Genomic DNA, 19,262 nt, shown 5'->3' on the forward strand with positions numbered 1-19,262 from the left:
TACTAGGCAACAAATAAATAAAACAAGCTAAAGAAGAATAGACTCCAGTGTTATTCCGAACACGAACTAAGATCATATGGGTGGTTCAGAATCCTCATGAGACAAATGGTCTTAGAGCTTGTGATCAACAACATTCATTGCAACATCGAAGAGGTGATTCCCTTTGCGAAGATCATTAATGTAAGACTTTATGAGACCAAGGTCAGCAGTAACCTTTTCCAACTCAGTTTTCAATGCATCAAGATTTTTCAGAGTAACAATGAGTTCTTGTTTTGCTTCCCCAAAGTACTTAAGAAAGTCATGAATAACTTCAGCAGAGATCATATCATCCTTTTCAGCATCCTCATGAATATAGGCAAAATAACATGAAGCATTAGGATGATCTTCATCTACAAGGGTTCTTTTCTTCTTGGACTCAACAACACAACCTTTGTCAAGGAATCATCTTGCAAAACCACCATAGCAAGATGAAGAAGAAGACATTCTTGACAACCCAGAAGCCAACCTAGAGTATGCGTACGTGACTTTCATAACTCAATAGGTTGATATTTAAGGGTCTCTTAGGGAAGGGATTCTAGGATTTTATTAAACAGTTGACTCGTCCCAAAACACGGGTATCCGTTCGAGTACAACATGACCCACCCCACCCCCCTCCCCTCCCAAAAAAAAAAAACAAACATAAATCCCAAAAGGGACTTTTGCAACAAAAGACTCGAAAAATTCCATAACTCAGGTAAGCAGTTTTAAGCATAGTTGTAGCAAGAAACAAGACTCAAACGGAACTTCCTAAAGAAGAAGTAAATTTAGACATGAAAATACCTTAAGCACAGCAAATAGTATAGCTATGGACGATAAGAAGATAGCTCAACTCAACAGATGCAGATGCCAAAAGTATACCTGATTATTAACACATCTTACTCAATAGGGTTTTCATGAGTAAGATCTTCAAACCTTGTAATTAATTAGCACGAGTATGAGCTACACGCTCATCAAGCGATTAGTGTTTATGGTTAAGTCTCTTTTTCCTCCTGAATCTAGAGAAGGACTCCTTTTTATGTGAGAAATTATCATAAAACTTACTGTAATCAAAATATGAGACATAGTTTAAGTTCTTACCAGAAAAATTTTGGTTTGAGGAGAAAGACAACCTGTTGAAGAATTCTTTATACCCTTCAATTATCTTTTTCAGATTATCTCTCATTTCATCAATTTTCCTTTTTTCTTCTGAACTTCCTTTCTCAACAGGAGCAGCGTTTTTTCCAGAGACCACAAGACGATCTTCCTTTAGACGATGTTTATTAAGACGTATGTTTTGTTCTTAAGTATTCGAGGAACTCATTGAACTTACATTCCTGGTAACGTACACAGGGTAGGTACGAAAACCAATTGGTATAGTCATGTGAATGTCAGTTACACCTTTAAGAATCAAATCTAAGGTGTGTTGAAATTGTACCAAAGAGTTTTTCTTCAACCTAGACCCTTTCATTTAACAGAACTATTTGTCTCACGGACAAGACATACTTTCTGATCATCAGAATGATTAGATAGTACAGTCTTAATATCATCGTTAGAAGATTTCTTCCCTCCATTTGATGTGCAACATCCTTGAGTGATGGTGACTTCAGGCACATCCATTTTAGTAGAAGGGGCTTCCGTTTTTACTTCTGAGCATGATCCATATTTAGTTGTGTCAGAAGTACTTGGCATATTAGATTACTTTGAGCATCCTTGAATAGAGAGCTTACTCAAGCGATGGTCAATTTCCAAGGCATCTCTTCTAAGGCTAGCTTCAATAGACGAACATGAAGAATGAACTTCAGTATTACCTTTGGGCTTGCAATCTCTTATTACACCAAGTAGAATATTGACATGGTGCTTCAACCGATTGACTCTATCATCTTGGATTCTAACAAGATTTATAATCAATTCACTCTCTTCAGCTGAATCCCGTTCAATAATGGATAGGCTCACATTTGAAGGGTAATCGGGAGAACACATGTCAGTGTTAGTCTGTCTCGTCAGTACAAAAGGTTCATCTATATTCAAGATTCTATAACCCTTCTCTTTAATAGAGTTAGACGAGAAAGAACTTTTATTTCTCGTAAAGAGTTTATCAGAGATAGTACCCTTGTCCATAGAGTCAGATCGCTACAAATACAGACTTGTAAGGTCTTAAACGTGTTTGCCTACTCTGATACCAATTGAAAAAGCGGGGGTCTAACAACACCACCAAATATTTCTCTTAGCAATCTGTATGGACTAACTCGAATAGACTTTTAAGAGAATCAACAAGACTCAATCAATTAAAAGTATATCAACGAGTTTATATATCTCTTCTTGATTTGATTTACTCAAGCAAGAACTGCGAGTTCTAATCAAATACAAGGAACAACTTGGATGGTGCGAAAGACCAATATCCAAGGATCAATCAATGACAATCAACAACCAAAGGCTGGATTACTCTAATTGATGATCTAAAGCACAACCTGTATTATATCAATTATAAATATAAAACAATATAATGCGGAAATTGAAATAACACAGACACCAGAAATTTTGTTAACGAGGAAACCGCGAATGCAGAAAAACCCCGGGACCTAGTCCAGATTGAACACACACTGTATTAAGCCACTGCAGACACTAGCCTACTCCAATCTAACTTCGGACTGGACTGTAGTTGAACCCCAATCAATCTCCCACTGATCCAAAGTACAGTTATGCTCCTACGCCTCTGATCCCAGAAGGATACTGCGCACTTGATTCCCTTAGCTGATCTCACTCACAACTAAGAGTTGCTACGACCCAAAATCGCAGGCTTTGACAATAAACAAATCTATCTCCCACAGACAAGTCTATCAAAGGATCATTCTGTCTCCCACAGATAAACCCTAAAAGTTTTGTTCCGTCTTTTGATAATAATCAAGGTGAACAGGAACCAATTGATAATCCGGTCTTATATTCCCTAAAAAAAACCTAGAGTTATCAATCACCTCACAACAATCTTAATCGTATGGTAGCGAAAAAATATGTTGTGGAATCACAAACAATGGGACGAAGATATTTGTGATTACTTTTTATATCTTTTCTATCGGAGATATCAATCTCAAGCAAATCAATCTGATTGTACACGTACGATAGAAGATGCAAGATCAGATCACACAACTATGATAAAAGTAGTATCGATCTGGCTTCACAATCCCAATGAAGTCTTTAAGTCGTTAACCTGGTATTAGAATAAGAAAACCAAAGGTTAAAGGAGAATCGACTTTAGTATGCAAACTAGTATCACACGTAAGGTGTGGGGATTAGTTTTGCACAATACTGGATATCTCCTTTATATAGTCTTTCAAATCAGGGTTTGCAATCAATGTTAGGTTAATAACAAAGCAGTAAATATTCACCGTTAGATGAAAACCTGATTTAGATTCAAGCTAATATTTCTCAACCGTTAGATCAAAAACTTAGCTTGTTACACACACTTGACAATGCACGCTTCTAGATTTGTTAACCGTACCCAAATGTATGCACTTGTTTGTTCAACAATAGTTAACCAAAAGGTTAGCCATATGAGCATTTCATATCAACCATGTTCTTCTTCACCATAACTAGTTCAAATGACTTCAAATGAACTAGTTAGAGAGTTGTTCAATTGCAAGGAAATCTCATGTACTACACAAGGCACAATTGAAGCAAATGTGATTTGATTCACTTGAATCGGTTCACGAACTTTTAGAGCCAAGGTATGCAAACTGCATTCCTTAGTCTTTTTAAGTTTAAGTTCAGAAATCATCTTCAAACCTTCTTAAGTTCGCAGACTAGGTTCGCGGACTTAAGTTACCGGGACGAGTTTACAAACTCCAGCAGAAATTCTGGGTTTGAGAACTTCGCCGGTTCGCGGGATGAGTTCGCGGACTTAGCTTCACGCAAGTAGTTTTTCAACTCCAGTAGAAATTCTCGGGTTTGAGAACTTCGGAAGTTTGCATACTGAGTTCGAGGACTTGGCTCACGCCATTCTTCTAGTTCTCTTGATCAACAAAGTTCGCAAACTTTGGTTCAAGGAATAGGACTTATACATAAATGTGTTTCCACAAGAATTCTTATGTCCACCATTGGTTATGTAATCTAAACTCTCATTTCAATCATTGAAACATTCTTAGAGGACGTTATACAGTTGTTACACCATTTCTCGTCAAAGAAATTTTCAAAGTGATTGAAACATATCATGACTTTCGTCACTAGGTAAAGATAAACTTGATCGAAGCGAAAAGCTTACCAACACATATTTCGAGATATAGATAGGCGAGGTATACTCGGCTTGAAATACCAAATGTGTATAATCCAAGTCTATGTATATAGCATACGACTTCTTGTCTCAAAGAGTAGGAGATAGAGTAGATAGACCTTTGAGTGACATATAAGTTCAAGTCTTCACATACCTTTTTGTCGAGAAGTTCCACCGGTTCCTTGAGTAATTCTTCTACTTGTATGATGAATCGCCATGAAGTCCTTGAGCTCAACTACACTTTCTATCCTAGTCCGAGACTTAGCTATGATAGACTAGAAATCAAGACTTATATTTTTGATCACTAACATTGGCAAACATGCATAAGATAGCAACGCATGCGAGTTCGACCGAGCAATGCTCTAACAATCTCCCCCTTTGTCAATTTTAGTGACAAAACTATGAATATAAAAAAAGATAAAGAAACCTTAATAGCGCCTATTCCACATGTCTAATCTTCAAAATTCCTTGAAATCTTCGTCACTTCCAAGTACTCCAATGATCCCAAAGGTTGTAAGTTTAGCATCACCGCTGTTGAAGATCCGTAGCTATAACAATGAGAAAGCATAGGTCTCGATCATTGTTATACAGTGTCATAGTATTATTACACAGTGCCAAAGACCAATTGTATCCAAACTTCAACAATAATACTATGGTGATATGTATCACTCCCCCTTAGTCAATACTCCATCTCACATGGAAACCACTCCCCCTTACAAAATGATCCGAAAACCATATGTATTTGTAGTGTGAACTACATATTAATTCTCCCCCTTTTTGTCAATAAAATTGGCAAAGGTACAAGAACGGGATCATAATGAAATTTCTGAAAGAGACATTTCATGACTAAAAGAAAAATACATACCAACTAATTTAGATGCAATCATAAATCCGAAGCTAAATGCATTCATAAAGGAGTTTAAAGATACAAGATAACTCCTCTAAAATTCCATAGCCGCACACCCCTCAAGATATGACCATTAAGCACAAGTTCAAGAGAACTCTCCCCCATTTGATGTCATTCCCGAAAGAACAACAAGAGCGACCTTAATTTCAAAAGAAAATAAGAATTTTTATTGGACACCAAAAACCATGAGAATGATTTTCTATATCCAAAAACTCAATCAAATTAATCACAAGTAACCCCATGACTAATTTAATCGGAATACGCAATCAAATTAAACCCCAAAAGTGATCAATTCAATTGATTGTGCTCAACATAAGATAACTTATGGAGACACGAAAATACTCAACTAGATTAATTACAAGAGAACCCATAATTAATCTAATTGGAATACACAACCAAACTAATTACAAAAGTAATCAATTTAATGGTCATTTGTTTTGCTCGACATAAGAATACTTACGGAGCAATAACTAAATAACCAAACAAGATTATTAATTTAGTTCAATTTGCTCGACATAACATATCTCACGGAACAACAACAAAGCTAAGAAAATCAACTTGGTTGTATGATGCTCAACATAAGATACATTACAGAGCCTCACAGTAATACATAAAATAAGGATCAGGGAAGATCAATACTGCGGAACACACAAGGATTCATTCTATCTTCAATCACTATTTGCATAACGAAAATAATAGACATAATCCTGGAAAACAAAATATATTAACCTATCTTCCATCAAATAATTGACAATATAGGCTTAACTTTTGTATTTGCCAAAAGTCCATTCATTATTTTACCAGTACGTGAATACCGAACACGAACGACTTTACTTTTGTCAAAGTATGGGACAAACATAGTTCACGGACGTAAACACCAATGCCATAACCCATTGCAATATAACAAATCATAAAGATTAATACTACAAAAACATAATCCACCAAATATTTTTAGAATTTAATACCAATAAACCTAAAATAAACAAGAAGATGAAAATAATAGCTATGTGTAGTCACAATCATTGCTATTCAAGCATTAGTTATTCTTCCAACTAAACCAAAAACAAGACATACTAGGCAACAAATAATTAAAACAAGCTAAAGAATAACAGACTCTGGTGCTATTCCGAACACGAACTAATATCATATGGACGGTTCAAAATCCTCATGAGAGAAAGGGTCTTAGAGCTTGTGACCAACAACATTCATTGCAAAATCAGAGAGGTGATTCTATTTGCGAAGATCATTGATGTAAGACTTTATGAGACCAAGGTCAGCAGTAACCTTTTCCAACTCAGTTTTCAATACGTCAAGATTTTTCAAAGTAACAATGAGCTCTTGTTTTGCTTCCCCAAAGTACTTAAGAAAGTCATGAACAACTTCAGCAGAGATCATATCATCCTTTTCAGCATCCTCATGAATATAGGCAAAATAACATGAAGCATTAGGATGATCTTCATCTACAAGGGTTCTTTTCTTCTTAGACTCTACAACACAACCTTTGTCAAGGAATCATCTTGCAAAACCACCATAGCAAGATGAAGAAGAAGACATTCTTGACAACCCAGAAGCCAACCTAGAGTATGCGTACGTGACTTTTGTAACTCAATAGGTTGATATTTAAGGGTCTCTTAGGGAAGGGATTCTAGGGTTTTCTTAAATAGTTGACTCATCCCATAACCAAATAACCAAACAAGATTATTAATTTAGTTAAATATGCTCGACATAACATATCTCACGGAACAACAACAAAGCTAAGAAAATCAACTTGGTTGTATAATTCTCAACATAAGATACGTTACAGAGCCTCACAATAATACATAAAATAAGGATCAGGGATGATCAATACTGCGGAATACACAAGGATTCATTATATCTTCAATCACTATTTGCATAACGACAATAATAGACATAATCCTTGAAAAAAAAATATATTAACCTATCTTCCATAAAATAATTGACAATATAGGATTAAATTTTGTACTTTTCAAAATTTCATTCATTCTTTCACCATTACGTGAATACCGAACGCGAACGACTTTAATTTTGTCAAAGTATGGGACAAACATAGTTCACGGACGTAAACACCAATGCCATGACCCATTGCAATATAACAAATCATAAAGATTAATACTGCAAAAACATCATCCTCCAAATATTTTTAGAATTTAATACCAATAAACCTAATTAAAAACAAGAAGATGAAAATAATAGCTATGTGTAGTCACAATCATTGCTATTCAAGCACTAGTTATTCTTCCAACTAAACCAAAAACAAGACATACTAGGAAACAAATAATTAAAACAAGCTAAAGAATAACAGACTCTAGTGTTATTCCGAACACGAACTAAGATCATATGGACTGTTCAAAATCCTCATGAGACAAAGGGTCTTAGAGCTTGTGACCAACAACATTCATTGCAAAATCGGAGAGGTGATTCTCTTTGCGAAGATCATTGATGTAAGACTTTATGAGACCAAGGTCAGCAGTAACCTTTTCCAACTCAGTTTTCAATACGTCAAGATTTTTCAAAGTAAAAATGAGCTCTTGTTTTGCTTCCCCAAAGTACTTAAGAAAGTCATGAACAACTTCAGCAGAGATCATATCATCCTTTTCAGCATCCTCATGAATATAGGCAAAATAACATGAAGCATTAGGATGATCTTCATCTACAAGGGTTCTTTTCTTCTTAGACTCTACAACACAACCTTTGTCAAGGAATCATCTTGCAAAACCACCATAGCAAGATGAAGAAGAAGACATTCTTGACAACCCAGAAGCCAACCTAGATTATGCGTACGCGACTTTTGTAACTCAATAGGTTGATATTTAAGGGTCTCTTAGGGAAGGGATTCTAGGGTTTTCTTAAATAGTTGACTCATCTCAAAACACGGGTCACCGTTCGAGTACAACATGAACCACTCTCCCCCCCCCCCCCCCACCCCACACAAAAAAAATAAATCCCAAAAGGGACTTTTGCAACAAAAGACTCGAAAAATTCCATAACTCAGGAAAGCAGTTTTGAGCATAGTTGTAGCAAGAAACAAGACTCAAACGAAAATTCCTAAAGAAAAGAGAAGAAAATTTAGACACAACAATACCTTAAGCACAACAAATAGTTTAGCTATGGACGATAAGAAGATAACTCAACTCAACAGACGCAAAAGCCAAAAGTATACCTGATTATTAACACATCTTACTCAACAGGGTTTTTATGAGTAAGCTCTTCAAACATTGTGATTGATTAGCACAAGTATGAGCTACACGCTCATCAAGAGATTTGTGTTTATGGTTAAGTCTATTTTTCCTCCTGAATCTAGAGAGGGACTCCTATTTATGTGATAAATTATCATAAAACTTACTATCATCAAAATATGAGACATAGTTTGAGTTCTTACCAGAAGAATTTTGGTTTGATGAGAAAGACAACCCGTTGAAGAATTCTTTATACCCTTCAATTATCTTTTTCAGATTATCTCTCATTTCATCAATTTTCCTTCTTTCTTATGAACTTCCTTTCTCAACAGGAGCAGCGTTATTTCCAGAGACCACGAGACGATCTTCCTTTAGACGATGTTTATTAAGACGACTGTTTTGTTCTTGAGTATTCGAGGGACTCGTTGAACTGACTTTCCTGGTAACATACACAGGGTAGGTACGAAAACCAATTGGTTTAGTCATACGAATGTCAGTTACACCTTTAAGAATTAAATCTAAGGTGTGTTGAAGTTGTACCAAGGAGTTTTTCTTCAACCTAGAGGTTCCCTTTCGTTTAACAGAACTCTTTTTCTCACAGACAAGACATACTTTCTGATCATCAGAATGATTAGATAGTACAGTCTTAATATCATCATTAGAAGATTTCTTCCCTCCATTTTATGTGCAACATCCTTGAGTGATGGTGACTTCAGGCACATCCGTTTTACTAGAAGGGGCTTCCGTTTTTACTTCTAAGCATGAACCATCTTAAATTGTGTCAGAAGTACTTGGCATATTAGATTGCTTTGAGCATCCTTGAATAGAGAGCTTACTCAAGTGATGGTCACTTTCCAAGGCATCTATTTTAATGCTATCTTCAAGAGACGAACATGAAAAATGAACTTCAGCTGAATCCCGTTCATTAATGGAGAGGAACACATTTGAAGGGTAATCGGCAGTACACATGTCAGTGTTAGCATGTCTCGTCAGTACAGAAGGTCCATCTATATTTAAGATTGTAGAACCCTTCTCTTTAATAGATTTAGATGAGTAAGAACTTTTATTTCTGGTAAAGCGTTTATTAGAGATAGTACCCTTGTCCATAGAGAGATCGCTACAAACACAGACTTGTAAGGTCTTAAACGTGTTTGCTTGCTTTGATACCAATTGAAAAGCGGGGGTCTAACAACACCACCCAATATTTCACTTAGCAATCTGTATGGACTAACTCGAATATACTTTTAAGAGAATCAAAAAGACTCAATCAATTAAAATTATATCAACGAGTTTATATCTCTCTTCTTGATTTGATTTACTCAAGAAAGAACTGCGAGTTCTAATCATATACAAGGAACAACTTGGATGGTGCCAAAGACCAATATCCAAGGATCAATCAATGACAATCAACAACCAAAGGTTGGATTACTCTAATTGATGATCTAACGCACAACCTATATTATTTCAATTATAAAGATAAAACAATATAATGCGGAAATTGAAATAACACAGACACTAGAAATTTTGTTAACGAGGAAACCGCAAATGCAGAAAAACCCCGGGACCTAGTCCAGATTGAACACACACTGTATTAAGCCGTTGCAGACACTAGCCTACTCTAAGCTAACTTTAGACTGGACTGTAGTTGAACCCCAATCAATCTCCCACTGATCCAAGGTACAATTATGCTCCTACGCCTCTGATGCCAGCAGGATACTGTGCACTTGATTCCCTTGGCTGATCTCACCCACAACTAAGAGTTGCTACGACACAAAATCGCAGGCTTTGACAATAAACAAATCTGTGTCCCACAGACAAGTATATCAAAGGATCAATCTGTCTCCCACAGATAAACCCTAAAAGTTTCGTTATGTCTTATGATAATAATCAAGGTGAACAGGAACCAATTGATAATCCGGTCTTATATTCCCTAAGAATATACTAGAGTTATCAATCACCTCACAACAATCTTAATCGTATGGTAGCGAAACAAGATGTTGTGGAATCACAAACAATGAGACGAAGATGTTTGTGATTACTTTTTATATCTTGCCTATCGGAGATATCAATCTCGAGCCAATAAATCTGATTGTACTCGGACGATAGAAGATGCAAGATCAGATCACACAATTACGATAAAAGTAGTATCGGTCTGGCTTCACAATCCCAATGAAGTCTTTAAGTCGTTAACCTGGTTTTAGAAGAAGAAAACCAAAGGTTAAAGGAGAATTGACTCTAGTATGCAAACTAGTATCACATGTAAGGTGTGGGGATTAGTTTTGCACAATACTAGATGTCTCCTTTATATAGTCTTTCAAATCAGGGTTTGCAATCAATGTTAGGTTAGTAACAAAGCACTCAATATTCACCGTTAGATGAAAACCTGATTTAGATTCAAGCTAATATTTCTCAAGCGTTAGATCGAAAACTTAGCTTTTTACACACACTTGACAATGCACGCTTCTAGGTTTGTTAACCGTACCTAAACGTATGCACTTGTTGATTCAACAATAGTTAACTAAAAGGTTAGCCATATGAGCATTTCATATCAACCATGTTCTTCTTCACCATAACTAGTTCAAATGACTTCAAATGAACTAGTTAGAGAGTTCTTCAATTGCAAGGAAATCTCATGTACTACACAAGACACAATTGAAGCAAAGATGATTTGATTCACTTGTATCGATTCATGAACTTTAATAGCCACGGTTTGCAAACTGCATTCCTTAGTCTTTTTAAGTCTAAGTTCAGAAATCATCTTCAGATATATAACCTTCTCAAGTTCACAGACTAGGTTCGCGGACTTAAGTTACCGGGCGGAGTTTACAAACTCCAGCAGAAATTCTCGGGTCTGAGAACTTCGCCGGTTCGCGGACTTAGCTTCACGCAAGTAGTATGTCAACTCCAGCAGAAATTCTCGGGTTTGAGAACTTTGGCAGTTCGCAGACTGAGTTCGCGGATTTGGCTCACGCCATTCTTCCTGTTCTCTTGATCAACAAAGTTCACAAACTTTGGTTCAAGGAATATGACTTACACATAAATGTGTTTCTACAATAATGCTTATGTCCACCATTGGTTATGTAATCTAAACTCTCATTTCAATCATTGAAATATTCTTAGAGGACGTTATACAGTTGTTACACCATTTCTCGTCAAAGAAATTTTCAAAATGATTGAAACATATCATGACTTTCGTCACTAGGTAAAGATAAACTTGATCGAAGCGAAAAGCTTACCAACACATATTTCGAGATATAGATAGGCGAGGTATACTCGGATCGAAATACCAAATGTGTAATCCAAGTCTATATATATAGCATACGACTTCTTGTATCAAAGAGTAGGAGATAAAGTAGATAGACTTTTGAGTGGCAGATAACTTCAAGTCTTCACATACCTTTTTGTCGAGAAGTTCCACCGCCTCCTTGAGTATTTCTTCTACTTGTATGATGAATCTTCATGAAGTCCTTGAGCTCAACTACACTTTATATCTTAGTCCGAGACTTAGCTATAATAGACTAGAAATCAAGACTTATAGTTTTGATCACTAACATTGACAAACATGCTTGAGATAGCAACGCATGCGAGTTCGACCGAGCAATGCTCTAACATTTTTCAATCATGGGTATATGTAGTTAATGGCTATAATGATTCCGTTGTGGCAGTTGAAGATATAAACGTTCCCAAGGACATTGGTGAATACACCCCTGCCGAGATAAATGTTGCAAAACAAAACTCCGACGGTTTGAATGCCATTATACATGCCATTACCCTAAATCTTCAGCACCATGTGTCAAATTGCACTAAGTCTAAAGAAGAAGGAAATACCAGTGAAAAGGAAGCTAGGCTTCAAAACCTTAATTCTGATTGGGAAAACCTTCGTATGGAAGATGAATAAATATTTGATGAGTTTAATCACAAAGTGTCTGAAATTGTTAATGCATCTTTTGCATTGGGTAAGACTATTCCTGAAAAGGACATTGTGATGAAAATTCTCAGATTACTACCATCTAGATACAATTCTAAGAAGCATGCCATCGTTGAGGGAAATAACCTTGATAATCTCTCCAGAAATACGCTGGTTGGGAAGCTTAAGATCTTTGATCACGAACATTCATCCAAATCTAAGGATGTTGCGTTCAAAGCACTAAAGGACACTAAATTACTTGATAAAAGTAAAAAAGTGTATATCTCTGAAATGATCACTCTGAGACAGATTCATCAGATGAAGATCTTGACAAATCAGTCTTGATGATCACAATACAGTTTAGGGATCTTTTGCTGAAGAGAAGTAAACGGTTCTCCAGAAATAATCCTAAGGAATCAGTCAAACCTCATAATCGTGTTCCTCCTAAAAATAAAGATACTGATGAAACTGATGACGAGGATATGCCTCAGTGCTTTAAGTGTGAGGGATTTGGTTATTTTGCAAACGAGTGCCCAAATCGTAGAAAATACACTGGGAACAAAGGTCTTGCTGCAACTCTTGATGAAATGTCTAACATCTATGATTCTAATGAAGACGAGAAATCAAGTATTGCACTTCTTGGTGAAAATATTGATTTTGATTACTGTAGCAATACATACATCAATCTTGATATTCTTTCAGAAGATAATCCAACTATTATGGAAGATAAAATTGATCCATCCTTTGGAAACTCTGTTTGTAATGTTTCAGGTTCCACCATGTGCCTAGATGCTTACACATCTCAAAAGCCTTATTTTTATCCTAACTTGACGTGTTCTTATTGTTCGTTAAAGGGTCATGAACTATCAAGGTGTTACAAGTACAAACACCAACGAAGGCACGTCAACAAACTTCAACGAAGAGCAAATCATTTAGCAAGAAATCTTAAACTTGCTCATAAGTCCGCTGAGGTATGTAGGATTTTATCTTCGTCTAAGAAGTTAGTTTCCAAGGATAAACCAAGACCATTAGAGAAGAAATTTTGGTCAAGTCATTTTGATAGACAGAAGTCTGAGGATTCCTCTCAAGAGGAAAATGGTGGACAAATTGTTGTTCACCGCAACGCAACTTGATTGTGTTGTGTTTTGAAATCTTGTCTCATGTGCCTGATCAAAAGAGACAATGATTTTGTACCTCTCAGGCTTTAGGAAAAGTTTTGGTTTTCTTTTTTTCTTAGTTTTTGGAATTCTCTGTCTATCAATAAATGAGGGTTATTATCGATAATTCTACTCTTCATAGGGTTGTAAGTTGGTCGTGTACGAATCTGTTTAAAGGTTTCAAAACCCTACATTCCTTTTTCCTTCTCTGAAACCTCTTTTTATCTCAAGACTACTTGTTGAGCAAATTGTGATTTCCTCTCACAAACCCATACGTTTATGGATACTCCAAGCATGATGTCTTCTGATGGAAAAGATGTTAATATGATTGTTAAGCCATCAATCACGAAGGAAAAAGAAAAATTTCCATTATCTCCAACATTGAAAAGGAAAAGAAGGAATGTGAGGAAGCCAAGAGTCGTTCCTTCAAATTCTCAGAAGTTTTCTGATGTTTTTGATGGGTTGAAGGAGATGCGAAAGGAGATTCAACAAATAAAGGTTTTTGTATATAAGACTCATGAGATTCATAAGGCCCTGGTTCGACAACATCAGTGATGTGGTTTTATAGTGGTAAATAAAGTTCGTTCAACTCGGACTTGTGTAGACTCGATTTCAGACTTAATAATAAAGAGAATGTATACACAAAAAAAATTGTCACAATAACGAGAGGTACTGAGACTCGGGATTTCACCAATTTTCATACTTATGTGGTTCAAAAATCAATTCTACACAATTATAGCTTATATGATAAAGATTATTGACTCTTATTCTTTGCCAAAGTAGATTTCGAAAGTAATGACTGTAAATCTAAAGCATGGGACATCAAAACACTTAAGCTAAGCATGACCCATCAATTGAAATCACAACCATTCAAGAGAAATCATAAATCAATTCAATTTTAGTGCAAAAAAGTCATATAAAGAATTAATAGAATTACCACAATGATGAAAAAGGGCTTCCTCCGTCGTCCCAGTGTTGGGTTTAGCTCCTCATATCAAAAACATGCTCAAAATATTTATTCATGGCTCCAAAGTGTTTGAAGAGAGTGAAAATACAAGAAAAAGATAAAACAGATCAATTGCAATGTTTATATGCGTGGCAGATCGACTGTTACTAACGATACAGAAGATGTAAGACTGCTGGGAACGATACTATGTGTGTCGTGGATAAACCACACTTTTCTGCGACTGACTTGGGTCGTCTAATGTTCCTCAGCTTCGTCTTCTTCCTCCTGCTGCTGCAACTTTCTCTGCAGCGTGATTTCTTCGTACCAGAGCTTCCCCTAAACTACATAAAGGCTCCAAACTACTCGACCTTTTTTCTTAATACTCCTCCAAGACTATATATACACCATAGTCCAAGAATATTGCTTCCAAATCTTTTTTTCTTTCACCAAAAGACTCGGGATTTTTCCTTTTTTATCTCTTCCTTCACGCGTGTTTTGATTTTGTCCAAACTCTTCTAAATCCGGTAATTAACCCTGGAAGAATCCAAACAAAATATCCTCTCCAAACTTGCACATAATTTCCAACCAAACTATCTCGATAAACTTTCTTATTTCCATGTTTCACGTAACCCCTGTTTTGTTTCAAATCAATATCTAGCCCAGTTCGGTCCATTTGATCACCTATACCAACATTGTTTGGCCCAATCCAGTCCATCCTGATAAAAATCAGCGATTGAATCTTCTTTAATTGTGTTTAAAAATCCAACCCTAATTCTTAACCTTCCATGCTTACATTTCCCGCCAATTTTGAGGATTTGAAACCGTGAAGAAGAAGGGTGTCCCCACAATCCATTGTTGGGTGAGAATAGCAAATGGTGGTGAGTAGTAAAGAGGATAGCCCTTATCAATTGGATGCCCTTTAGTAATTGAGTACCCCTTATCCAAAATGGGGGTCCGTATAGTAATTATCTCCCACGAGCGCAAATACCACTTTTCGAGCCAATTTTCCCGCACAAGCTTATTTCTCCAAAAACACATACAAAGACATAAAATAACCAAATAAGTACAGAATCGAGCACTAACAATATATACAATTGAGATCCAAATAGACACATAAATGCGTCTATCAATCAGCCAAGAAGGTTTATTGATATAAAGTCTTATCTTAATGAACCGTATGTTCCAATGGCGGTTGACGACAAGGAGTTCGGAGACGATAAAGAATTCTTTAAAGGTCTTATTGCCTAGTAAATCTTCTATTTTTCATGTTTTATTTATAAAAATAACTAGAGTTTGGAATAGCCATTATTGTGATTACACATAGCCATGTCCAACGTTTTCATCTTCATGTTTTTAGATTTATTGGTTTAAATTCTAAATTTGTTTGGAAGATGATTTTTGTAGTATTAATCTTTATGGTTTTATATATCGCAATATTGTTATGGGATATGTGTGTTAACGTCCGTGAACTTGATTGTCCCATACTCTGTCAAAAGTAAAGTCGTTCGTGAGTTGATATGCAAGTATTGATAAAAGAATGAATTGACTTTTGACATATACAAAATTTAAGCCTATTATGTCAATTTTTGATGGAAGATAGGTGAAAATCTTTTGTGTTCAAGGATTATGTCTATTGGATGTCATTGTGCAAATGGTGATGGAAAATAGAATAAGTCCTTGATTATCCCACGGTATTAGGTCGATCTCCGATCCACAATTTGTGTGCACACTGTGTTGTTCCATAAGGTATCTTATGTTGAGATCTATCGACTGAGTCATTGTTTTGGCATGGTTGTTGTTCCATGAGATACTTTGTGTCGAGCATGACCAATTAAATTGATTACTTTTGTGATTAGTTTGGTTGTGTATTACGATTAGATTAATTATTGGTTTTTTTGTGATTAATCTGATTGAGTGTTTTTAAGTCTCCATAAGTTTACTTGTGTTGAGCATTTCCAATTAAGTAAATAATGGGTTCTCTTATGATTAATGTAATTGAGTTTGTTGGATTCAAATTCATGCTTGTATGTGATCTGATTTGTCCAAAGAAATCCTTCTTTTCTTTTCGAAATTAAGGTCGCTCTTGTTGTTCTTTCGGGAATGACATATTATGGGGGAGAGTTCTTTTGAACTTGTTCTTAATTTCCAAATATTTGTGGGGAGTGCCGCTGTGGAATATTATAGGGGTTATCTTGTATCTTAATAAACTCCTTTATGAATGCATTTAACTTCGGCTTTGTGATTGCATCTAAATAAGATGATATATGCCTTTTTTTGGTCATGAAATGTCTCTTTCGGAAATTTCATTAGGATCCCGTTCTTGTACCTTTGCCAATTTTATTTACAAAAAGGGGGAGAATTGATAAGTAGTTCACACTACAAATACATATGGTTTTCGGATCATTAGGTAAGGGGGAGTGGTTTCCATGTGAGATGGAGTATTGACTAAGGGAAAGTGACATATCACCATAGTACTGTTGTTAAAGTTGTGATACAATTGAACTTTGACGTTGTGTAACGATACTGTGACATTGTATAACAATGATTGATAACTCTTGTTTTCTCGTTGTTATAGCTACAGATTTTCAACAACGATGATGCTAAACTTACAACCTTTGGGATCATTGGAGTACTTGGGAGCGACGAAGATTTCAAGTAATGTTGAAGATTAGGCAGTGGAATAGGAGCTACAAAAGTTTATTATATATTTTTTGTATTCCATACGTATTGATAGTTTTGTCACTAAAATTGACAAACGGGGAGACTGTTAGAGCATTGCTCGGTCGAACTCGCATGTGTTGCTATCTCAAGCATGTTTGTAAATGTTAGTGATCAAAACTATAAGTCTTGATTTCTAGTCTACTACAGCTAAGGTCTCGGACTAGGATAGAAAGTGTAGTTGAGCTCAAGAAGTCCATGGAAATCATCATACAAGACGAAGGACTACTCAAGGAACTGGTGGATCTTTATCGACTAAAAGGTATGTGGAGACTTGAACTTATCTATCACTCAAAAGTCTATTTATCTCCTATCTTGAGACAAAAGTCGTTTTGCTATATAGACTTAGATTATACACATTTGGTATTTCGAGCCGAGTTTACCTCGCTTATATATTTCTCGAAATATGTGTTGGTAAAGCCTTTGCTTGAGCCAAGTTCATCTTTACCTAGTGACGAAAGTCATGTTATGTTTCAATCACTTTGAAAATTGCTCTGACGAAAAATGGTTTGTGAATAACAACTATATAACATTCTCTGAGAATGTTTCAATGATTGAAATGAGAGTTTAGACTATATAACCATTTGGAGGATATAAGCATTGTTGTGGAAACACATATATGTATAAGTCCTTATTGCTTGAACTGAAGTTTGCGAACTTTGTTGATCAAGTGAACCGGAGAAGTGCGTGAGCTGAGTCCGCGAACTCAGTCCGTGAACCCAGTCCGCGAACTGGCGAAGTTCTCAAACCCGAGAATTTTTGCTGGAGTTTGTGAACTCCATCCGGGAAATTAAGTCCGCGAACTTGAGTAGGTTATGTCTAAAAACGATGATTATTGAACTTATCTTTATAAACTAAGGAATGCAATTGCAAACCGTGGCTATAGAGTTCATGAACCGATTCATGTGAATCAAATCGTTTTTGCTTCAATTGTGTCTTGTGTAGTACATAAGATTTTCTTGCAATTGAGTAACTCTCTAACTAGTTCATTTGAGTCATTTGAACTAGTTATGGTGAAGAAGAATATGGTTTATATGAAAGTAATCATATAGCTAACTATTTGGTTAACTATTGTTGAACCAACTAATGTACAAGTTTGGGTACGGTTACACAAGCCCAGGAACGTGTATTTCATTTGTGTGTAACAAGATATGTTTTCGATCTAACGGTTGATAGATATTAGCTTGAATCTAAATCAGGTTTTCATATAACGGTGAGTATTGAATGCTTTGTTACCAAGCTAACATTGATTGCAAACCCTGATTTGAAAGACTATATAAGGGAGAACTCTAGCAACTGGGAAACCTAATCCCCACACATTATGTGTGATACTAGTTTTGCTAAGCTAGAGTCGATTATCCTTTAACCTTTGGTTTCTTCTTCTAAACCAGGTTAACGACTTAAAGACTTCATTGGATTGTGAAGCCAGACCGATACTACTTTTCTTGTAGTTGTGTGATCTGATCTTAATGTTTCTATCTTATGAGTACAATTGTAATAATAGGCTTGAGATTTCTATCTCCGATAGGCAAGATAAAAAATAATCACAAACATCTTCGTCTCATCGTTTGTGATTCCACAATATCTTTTTTCGCTGCGTCGATTAAGAATATTGTAAGGTGATTGATAATACTTGACCGTTCTTTGGGTCGTATCAACTCTTAGTTGTGGGTGAGATCATCTAAAGGAATCGAGTACGTAGCATCCTATTGGGATCAGAGACGTAGGAGCATAACTGTACCTTGGATCAGTGTGAGATTAGTTGGGGTTCAACTACAGTCCAGTCCGAAGTTAGTTTGGAGTAGGCTAGTGTCTGTAGCGGCTTAATACAGTGTGTGTTCAATCTGGACTAGGTCCCGGGATTTTTCTGCATTTGTGGTTTCCTCGTTAACAAAATTTCTGGTGTCTATATTATTTCTTTTCCGCATTATATTTGTTTAATACAGGTTGTGCGTTGTTCAATTAATTAGAATATCCAACCTTTTGGTTGTTGATTTAAATTGATTGACACTTGGATATTGGTATTTGGTACCATCCAAGTTATCTCTCTTTGATAAAGACTCACAGATTTCTATTTGCTTGAGTATAGATCAAATCGAGAGATTGAGATATAAACTCTTTGATACTTTTCTATTGATTGAGTCTAAC

Source organism: Papaver somniferum, chromosome 7, assembly GCF_003573695.1.
Source record: "Papaver somniferum cultivar HN1 chromosome 7, ASM357369v1, whole genome shotgun sequence".
Lineage (NCBI taxonomy): Eukaryota > Viridiplantae > Streptophyta > Magnoliopsida > Ranunculales > Papaveraceae > Papaver > Papaver somniferum.